Source organism: Triticum dicoccoides, chromosome 7B (assembly GCF_002162155.2).
Source record: "Triticum dicoccoides isolate Atlit2015 ecotype Zavitan chromosome 7B, WEW_v2.0, whole genome shotgun sequence".
In the NCBI taxonomy this organism is placed as follows: domain Eukaryota; kingdom Viridiplantae; phylum Streptophyta; class Magnoliopsida; order Poales; family Poaceae; genus Triticum; species Triticum dicoccoides.
This window is the reverse complement of record NC_041393.1, coordinates 763752652-763763335: the sequence shown is the minus strand read 5'-3', so window position 1 is coordinate 763763335 and position 10684 is coordinate 763752652.

The following is a 10684-nucleotide window of genomic DNA, read 5'->3' as shown; positions in this document are numbered from 1 at the left end:
CCGGATTTTGTGTGCTGCCTCGTGCTTGCCACCACGATCTTAATGCTTCGAGGTTCGGCCATGTCATGTTTTGTTGTTACGCTAGCCTGTTAAATCTTCCTCGCATCCCAGAACTCTGTTGTGCATGGTGCCTCAGCGATGGTGCATGAAAGCAAGCCCTCCTGGCATATTACGTATCCATCCAACTCCACTTCATGCCAATCAAGAAATCCTTACCGTGTCTTGGAGCGGTTTATCATTATATGGAAACGGCCATCTTGAACCATGCCGTCGACCTCGTATGATGTCGGTCCTTTGAGACTTCTTCTTTTTAGGGAGAGAATTGGGTAGAGATTTTTTCATATTTCCTTTGTAGGTTTACCGATTTATGAGTCTACTCTTTTTGGCAGAAAGTCCTGCCCGTATGTTACTTTTTTTCTGATGCGTACGTGACCTAAATTTGTATGTGTCCATATTGCACGTGCCAATTTCTTTATTATAGGGGTGTATCTAATTATCTCTCGCAAAAAAATGATGTATCTAATTATTCTCCGCAAAAAGACCTACCCGTATGTTTCATTTTTTGGGACTGCTAAGTCTTAGTCGACCGAGGCTTAACCATGCTATATTCGTTTGATCTTACATGAAGATCCGTGTAAAAAATTTCTGTTAGTTTTTTTCTTACGTGTTGTGTCACTTGACTTAGACTTGACTATGTCCAAGTTGACTGAGACATAGCCACACCCTTCATTTTTCCCAGTTTGTACGTAAACCTGATTTTGTACATGTCCATATTACACACCTATTGCACGTGTCAATTTTCTTATTACATAGGTTTATCTATTTATGCATGTACAATATTTTTTCAAGAAGGCATGTCCATATGTTTCCTTCTTTCTAAGTATACGTAATATGATTTTATATTTGTCCGATAGGCCATGAGTTATTTTTTTGGCCCGATGAGCCGTGAGGTTCTTTTCCTAATATATAGTATGCATGGACGTGTGCCTCCGTGGCCAGGACTAATCTGCTGTACGTGGTCAGGACTCTCTTTTTGACCGGCTATTTCAAATTCTCTCTATATCCGGATTGGAACATGCCTTTTCACATATGTATTTTTTTTCGAGTTAGATATATCTGGTGCATAGACACGTGACAGTTCAATACTGTGGTCTATACGTGTTCACATGTTACACAATAAATTTTAAATGTTGGCCATTGATATTCTAATCAAACGGTGTAAATAAATATATCTGGTTGCTTGTTTGTCTCTTGTCTTAATTATATAATAGATAGTTCCAGTATGACGCAAATTCACATTTCATATCGAACAACTATTTGTCAGTTTCATATCAGGCACATAGATATATTTTAACATCACAGTACGATAGCTGCCTGAAAACAACGCAGTACAACATATAGCTAGGTCAACTTCATAAGAACAATATTAGAACAATATATTCATTTCCCTAATCGAGATCATCCAGACTCGTCTTATCCACCTCTACTTTCAGTTCAGTAAGAACCTGTTTTGCACTGGCCAACTGGGAAAGTGCCTCCTCCTTCGCCAACACCATCTTAGCAAAGTCTAAGTTAAAAAATCCAAGCTCAGTCTCCACCTTCCTCTTTTTACCCCGCATCTTCAAATATTCTTCAGCGTTGACAACACTTTCTCTAAGCCTACCTCTGTTCTCTTCCTGATACATGCTCCAGAGCTTTGCTAGGCACATCTTCAAAGACTGTGGCCACTCTTTATCAACCCACTCCAAGTAAGAACACTTCCGTTCAACCTATAATATTTAAAACTTTATCAGTAATAATTGTAGGGAAAATGGGTTTATAGCAACATAGAAAATCTCCAATACTTATTTTGAAAAACTGAAGAAATGAGTTAATTATGACATATGTTCTCAAAAAATCAATGTGCAAATGAATTAATTACTACTGAGACAACAACCAAATTCTGAAACATCAGAAGCTATAATTAACTACAACAACACTACAAGTTCTTACTCATGTACTATAAATAACAAATTAAACATTTTAAGGGGAAGGTAAATATAACTGCAACATCATAGCGACAGTGTTTGGATCACAACAAATTGATACTAACAGGTGTATACATGCACAAATTTAGTAACATAGAACTAAAAGAACTAGGGCTGTCCACTATGTATGCCAAAACCGGTGCAAAGAGAACTGTTGGTACATTTTGCACCGGTGCCCTGCACTAGCGAGCCGATGCAGCGGAAAAAAATCAGGGACCCGAACTCCGGAGCACCTAGTTTCTCCGATGCCCAGTACCTTCGCGCCATAAGGATTTAGTATTTTACTGCTTGGCTGCTCGGATGTGTGGACAAGTTGGCTGCACAAACTGCTGAAGCGGTGCCAAATAATTTTCTAATGGCACCGGTGATGAGATGGCAACATTTTTAGATACTAGGTACAAACTGTGACACTGTCTTAGGATGCATTTGGTTGAATGTGAGGTATGAATGGGTTGGGACCGTGACAGTGTCTGAATCACATCTAACAAATGATTTGTAACAACGAAATAGGGTCTAACCTTCTCTGCACATGCCAAAAACTTCCTCCCACTGTCCACGGATTCAAACGCAACTAGCTTCACGCATGGAGATTGATGGTGACAACGAGCAGATAGATCTTCAGCCACTCCGCTCCATTTGTTGCAACTGATGGTCCTAGGGAACTACAAGAGGAAGAAATGACTCAAATCGACCGCCGGGTAAAAATCCTTCATTCCAAGTCCTAGCCCAAGAGAGAGAAGAGAGGCATACCAGGGTGGTGAAGGAGTCGTCGGAGGAGGAGGAACAACCGGAGAGGTCTTTGAAGATGACCATGGTGACCCGGCGGTAGGATGCAAGATGGCGAGAGCGAGGAAGCAAGCGATGAAGCGACTATAGCTTTGGAAGGAAGGAAGGAAGGAAGGGGGAAACATGGGAAATGTGACTTGTGGTCGGGGAGAAAAGGGGGTGGGGAAGGGGGGGTAGATATTTTGGTGGTAGGCCAAAAATTTCAAAATGTGGAGGGAAACTTTGCGCACAGTGCCGCCGGTGAGGGTGTCCTGGATTAGGGGGTATTGCTACCTCTTCAGCACTGCGTTCGATTTCCCCGAAGAGGAGAGGATGATGTAGCAAAGTAGCGTAAGTATTTCCCTCAGTTTTTGAGAACCAAGGTATCAATCCAGTAGGAGACCACGTACAAGTCCCTCGTACCTACACAAAACGATAGCTCCTCGCAACCAACGCGATTAGGGGTTGTCAATCCCTTCACGGTCACTTACGAGAGTGAGATCTGATAGAGATGATAAATAATATTTTTGTATTTTTGATATATAGATGCAAAGTGAAAAGTAAAAGGCAAAGTCAAAACAAAGCAAGTAAATAAGTAATGGAGATTGATATGATGAGAATAGACCTGGGGGCCATAGGTTTCACTAGTGGCTTCTCTCAAGAGCATAGATATTCTATGGTGGGTGAACAAATTACTATTAAGCAATTGACAGAATTGAGCATAGTTATGAGTATATCTAGGTATGATCATGTATATAGGCATCACGTCCGAGACAAGTAGATCGAGACGATTCTGCATCTACTACTATAACTCCACTCATCGAACGCTATCCAGCATGCATCTACAGTATTAAGTTAAAAACAGAGTAATGCCTTAAGCAAGATGACATGATGTAGAGGGATAAATTCATGCAATATGATAAAAACCCCATCTTGTTATCCTCGATGGCAACAATACAATACGTGCCTTGCTGCCCCTTCTGTCACTTGGAAAGGACACCACAAGATTGAACCCAAAGCTAAGCACTTCTCCCATTGCAAGAACTACCAATCTAGTTGGCCAAACCAAACGGATAATTCGAAGAGACTTGCAAAGATAACTCAATCATACATAAAAGAATTCAGAGAAGATTCAAATATTGTTCATAGATAAACTGGATCATAAACCCACAATTCATCGGTCTCAACAAACACACCGCAAAAAGAAGATTACATCGAATAGATCTCCATGAGAGAGGGGGAGAACATTGTATTGAGATCCAAAAAGAGAGAATAAGCCATGTAGCTACTAGCTATGGACCCGAAGGTCTGAAGTAAACTACTCACACTTCATCGGAGGGGCTATGTTGTTGATGTAGAAGCCCTCCGTGGTGGATGTCCCCTCTGGCGGAGCTCCGGAACATGCCTCAAGATGGGATCTCGTGGATACAGAAGGTTGCGGCGGTGGAATTAGGTTTTTGGCTCCTGTTATGATGGTTTGGGGATACGTAGGTATATATAGGAGGAAGGAGTACGTCGGTGGAGCAACAGGGGGCCCACGAGGTAGGGGGGCGCGCCCTAGGGGGGGCGCCACCCACCCTTGTGACCGCCTCTTTTGTTCCTTGGAGCAGGGTCCAAGTCTCCTGGATCACGTTCGGTGAGAAAATCACGTTCCCGAGGGTTTCATTCCGTTTGGACTCCGTTTGATATTCCGTTTCTTCAGAACACTGAAATAGGCCAAAAACAACAATTCTGGGCTGGGCCTCCGGTTAATAGGTTAGTCCGAAAAATAATATAAAAGTGGAAAATAAAGCCCAATATAGTCCAAAACAGTAGATAAAGTAGCATGGAGCAATCAAAAATTATAGATACGTTGGAAACGTATCAGGCATCCCCAAGCTTAATTCCTGCTCGTCCTCGAGTAGGTAAATGATAAAAAAAGAATTTTTGATGTGGAGTGATACTTTGGCATAATTTCAATGTAAATCTTCTTAATCGTGGCATGAATATTCAGATCCGAAAAATTCAAGGCAAAAGTTCAGATTGACACAAAAATAATAATACTTCAAGCATACTAATCAAAGCAATCATGTCTTCTCAAAATAGCATGGCAAAAGAAAGTTCATCCCTACAAAATCATATAGTTAGGCTATGCTTTATTTTCGTCACACAAAGATGTTCCCAACTTCTATACCCCCGATGGCAAGCCAAGCAATTGTTTCATACTTAAATAATCTCAAACTTTTTCAACCTTCACGCAATACATGAGTGTGAGCAATGGATATAGCACTGTGGGTGGAATAGAATATGATGATGGGGATTGTGTGGAGAAGACAAAAAAGGAGAAAGTCTCACATTGACGAGGATAATCAACGGGCTATGGAGATGCCCATGAATTGATGTCAACATGAGGAGTAGGGATTGCCATGCAACAGATGCACTAGAGCTATGAATGCTCAACAAAAGAAAAGTAGTGGGTGTGCATCCAACTCGCTTGCTCATGAAGACCTAGCTAGGGCATTTGAGGAAGCCCATCGTAGGAATATACAAGCCAAGTTCTATAATGAAAAATTACCACTAGTATATAAAAAAACAACTTATGAGACTCACTACATGAAGAACAAGGTGCTACTTTGAAGCACAATATATGAGACTCACTACATGAAGAACAAGGTGCTACTTTGAAGCACAAGTGTGGAAAAAGAGATAGTAGCATTGCCCTTTTTATTTATTTTCTTTTTTGGGCCTTTCTTTCTTTTCTTTTGGCCTTTCTTTTTTTTGGGCAATGCTCTAATAATGATGATCATCACACTTCTATTGATTACAACATAATGATTACAACTCGAAACTTAGAACAAGATATGACTCTATATAAATGCCTCCGGCGGTGTACTGGGATGGTGCAATGAATCAAGAGTGACATGTATGAAAAATAATGCATGGTGGCTTTGCCACAAGTACGATGTCAACTACATGATCATGCAATGGCAATATGACAAAAGTAAAGTATGTCATGATGATGATGATGGAAGTTGCATGGCAATATATCTCGGAATGGCTATGGAAATGCCATGATAGGTAGGTATGGTGGCTTTTTTGAGGAAGATATAAGGAGGTTTATGTGTGATAGAGCGTATCGTATCACGAGGTTTGGATGCACCGGCGAAGTTTGCACCAACTCTCAAGGTGAGAAAGGGCAATGCACGGTACCGAAGAGGCTAGCAAAGGCGGAAAGGTGAGAGTGCGTATAATCCATGGACTCAACATTAGTCAAAAGAACTCCTATACTTATTGCAAAAATTTAGAAGTCACCAAAAATCAAGTACTACGTGCATGCTCCTAGGGGGATAGATTGGTAGGAAAAGACCATCGCTCGTCCCCGACCGCCACTCATAAGGATGCACAATCCAGGTACACTTCATGTTTCAAATTTGTTACACAACTTTAACCATACGTGCATGCAATGGGACTTGCAAACTTCAACACAAGCATTTCTCAAATTCACAATTACTCAACTAGCACGACTTTGATATTATCACCTCCATATCTCAAAACAATTATCAAGCATCAAACTTATCTTAGTATTGAATTCACTCAAAAGAAAGTGTCACATATCTTGAATACCAAGTATATTAATATTAAGCAAATTACCATGCTATTAACGACTCTCAAAATAGTCTAAGTGAAGCATGAGAGATCAATAGTTTCTTTAAAACAAATCCACCACCGTGCTCTAAAAGATCTAAGTGAAGCACTAGAGCAAAAATTATTCCGCTCAAAAGATATAGGTGAAGCACTATGAGAAAAACTATCAAGCTCAAAAGATATAAGTGAAGCACATAGAGTATTCTAACAAATTCCAATTCATGTATGGATCTCTCAAAAAGTGTGTATAGTAAGGATGATTGTAGTAAACTAACAAGCAAAGACGCAAATGATACAAGACGCTCCAAGCAAAACACATATCATGTGTTGAATAAAAATATAGCTCCAAGTAAATTACCGATGGAAGTGGACGAAAGAGGGGATGCCTTCCGGGGCATCCCCAAGCTTTGACTTTTTGGTGTCCTTGGATTATCTTGGGGCTGTCATGGGCATCCCCATGCTTAGGCTCTTGCCACTCCTTGTTCCATAATCCATCAAAAGAATTCACCCAAAACTTGAAAACTTCACAACACAAAACTCAATAGAAATCTCGTGAGCTCCGTTAGAGAAAGAAAACAAAAGACTACTTCAAGGTACTGTAATGAACTCATTCTTTATTTGTATTGGTGTTAAACCTACTGTATTCCAACTTCCCTATGGATTATAAACTATTTTACTAGCCATAGATTCATCAAAATAAGCGAACGACACACGCAAAACAGAATCTGTCAAAAACAGAACAGTCTGTAGTAATCTGTAACTAACGCAAACTTCTGGAAGTCTAAAAATTCTACCAAAATAGGAAGTCCTGGAGAATTTGTTTATTGAACATCATCAAAAAGAATCAACGCAAAAGCACGTTCCTGTGATTTAACAAAATTATATTCGTGCGCACAAAGTTTCTGTTTTTCAGCAGAATCAAATCAACTATCATCGTAGGTTATCCTATAGGTTCTACTTGGCACAAACACTAATTAAAACATAGAACCACATCCAAACAGAGGCTAGATGGATTATTTATTCCTAAACAGAAGCAAAAACAAAAAACAAAAATAAAATTGGGTTGCCTCCCAACAAGCGCTATCGTTTAACGCCCCTAGCTAGGCATAAAAGCAAGGAAAGATCTAGGTATTGCCATCTTTGGTAGGAAATTCTTCAGTGAGGCATCTACCTCCTTTAGAATTTTCTTTCTTTCTAGTAATTGTCAAATTTTCAGGCAAAAGATCGAAAAATTCATCGATAGAAAATGGTTCCTTAATGATGGTCAAAAGATTGGGATGAACACTTATAGATTTAAGATCCGCAGTTTCCTTACTAGATGAGTCACCCTTATTCTTAGGAACATAAATAAGCTTAGTATTTTTAGTAGACGAACTTGGAGTGTTTTGAACGGAAGAAACAGCGGTTCCCAAGTTGGTAATGATACCCTCAAGTTTATCGATTCTTGTGGAATCTAGATTTATTTTCTCATTAACTATGGGTTCTTTTTCTTTAATATTTTTCAAATTCATTCCTACCTTAGATCCATATTGGGTAATTTGATTGTGGATCTTTTTATCAAGATTTTCAATTGATTCAATGGTAGCAACTTTATTCTCAGTAGTTTCAAGTCTTTGCATAACATGCTCCAACGTTAACATAGTTCCATTAATCAAGAGAGGTGGTGAGCCAAATAAATCTATTAAAGCATTATAATAATCAAAAGTATGGCTACCCAAGAAATTCCCTCCGGTAATGGTATCAAGGATATATCTATACCAAGGATTAGCACCTACGTAAAAATTACGAAGAGTAACTGAAGTAGATTGCTTCCTGGTAGATCTATTTTGAGCATTGCAAATTCTATACCAAGCATCTTTTAGATTTTCTCCCTCCCTTTGCTTAAAATTTAGAACTTCATTCTCGGGGGATAACAGAGAAGATATGAGACTAGTCATGAGGACAAGCAAGCAAACTAACAGGCGAGCAAACAAACGGACGAGGAAAAAGGCAACGGGAAAAAGAGGAGGACATTGGGAAAGAGAGGGCGAATAAAACGGCAAGGGTGAAGTGGGGGAGAGGAAAACGAGAGGCAAACGGCAAATAATGTAATGCGAGAGATAAGGATTGTGATGGGTACTTGGTATGGTTGACTTGCATGCATGAGCCTCCCCGGCAACGGCGCAAGAAATTCTTCTTGCTACCTCTTGAGCACTGCGTTGGATTTCCCCGAAGAGGAGAGGATGATGCAGCAAAGTAGCGTAAGTATTTCCCTCAGTTTTTGAGAACCAAGGTATCAATCCAGTAGGAGACCATGCACAAGTCCCTCGTACCTACACAAAACGATAGCTCCTCGCAACCAACGCGATTAGGGGTTGTCAATCCCTTCACGGTCAGTTATGAGAGTGAGATCTGATAGAGATGATAAATAATATTTTTGGTATTTTTGATATATAGATGCAAAGTGAAAAGTAAAAGGCAAAGTAAAAACAAAGCAAGTACATAAGTAATGGAGATTGATATGATGAGAATAGACCTGGGGGCCATAGGTTTCACTAGTGGCTTCACGCAAGAGCATAGATATTCTACGGTGGGTGAACAAATTACTGTTAAGCAATTGACAGAATTGAGCATAGTTATGAGTATATCTAGGTATGATCATGTATATAGGCATCACGTCCGAGATAAGTAGATTGAAATGATTCTGCATCTACTACTATTAATCCACTCAACGATCGCTATCCAGCATGCATCTAGAGTATTAAGTTAAAAACAGAGTAACGCCTTAAGCAAGATGCCATGATGTAGAGGGATAAATTAATGCAATATGATATAAACCCCATCTTGTTATCCTCGATGGCAACGATACAATACGTGCCTTGCCTCTCCTTCTGTCACTGGGAAAGGACACCGCAAGATTGAACCCAAAGCTAAGCACTTCTCCCATTACAAGAACTACCTATCTAGTTGGCCAAACCAAACGGATAATTCGAAGAAACTTGCAAAGATAACTCAATCATACATAAAAGAATTCAGAGAAGATTCAAATATTGTTCATAGATAAACTGGATCATAAACCCACAATTCATCGTTCTCAACAAACACACCGCAAAAAGAAGATTACATCGAATAGATCTCCATGAGAGAGGGGGAGAACATTGTATTGAGATCCAAAAAGAGAGAAGAAGCCATGTAGCTACTAGCTATGGACCCGAAGGTCTGAAGTAAACTACTCACACATCATCGGAGGGGCTATGGTGTTGATGTAGAAGCCCTCCATGGTGGATGTCCCCTCCGGCGGAGCTCCGGAACATGCCTCAAGATGGGATCTCGTGGAATTAGGTTTTTGGCTCCTGTTCTGATCGTTTGGGGATACGTAGGTATATATAGGAGGAAGGAGTACGTCGGTGGAGCAACAGGGGGCCGACGAGGTAGGGGGGCGTGCCCTAGGGGGGGGGGGCGCCCCCACCCTCGTTACCGCCTCTTTTGTTCCTTGGAGCAGGGTCCAACTCTCCTGGATCACGTTCGGTGAGAAAATCACGTTCCCGAAGGTTTCATTCCGTTTGGACTCCGTTTGATATTCCGTTTCTTCGAAACACTGAAATAGGCAAAACAAAACAATTCTGGGCTGGGCCTCCGGTTAATAGGTTAGTCCCAAAAATAATATAAAAGTGGAAAATAAAGCCCAATATAGTCCAGAACTGTAGATAAAGTTGCATGGAGCAATCAAAAATTATAGATACGTTGGAGACGTATCAGGTATCCGGACAGCCGGACTATATACTTCGGCCGGACTGTTGGACCGTGAAGATACAAGACTCGAGACTCCGTCCCGTGTCTGGATGGGACTCTCCTTTGCGTGGAAGACAAGCTTGGCGATCCGGATATTATATTTCCTTCTTTGTAACCGACTCCATGTAAACCCTAGCCCTCTCCAGAGTCTATATAAACCGGATGGTTTAGTCCTTAGGGACAGAATCATAATTATCATAGGCTAGCTTCTAGGGTTTAGCCTCTACGATCTCGTGGTAGATCAACTCTTGTAATACCCATATCATCAATATAAATCAAGCAGGAAGTAGGGTTTTACCTCCATCAAGAGGGCCTGAACCTGGGTAAAACATCGTGTCTGTTGCCTCCTGTTACCATTAGCCTTAGACGCACATATCGGGACCCCCTACCCGAGATCCGCCGGTTTTGACACCGACATTGGTGCTTTCATTGAGAGTTCCTCTGTGTCTTCGCTGCAAGGCTTGATGGCTCCTTCAATCAACAACAACGTGGTCCAG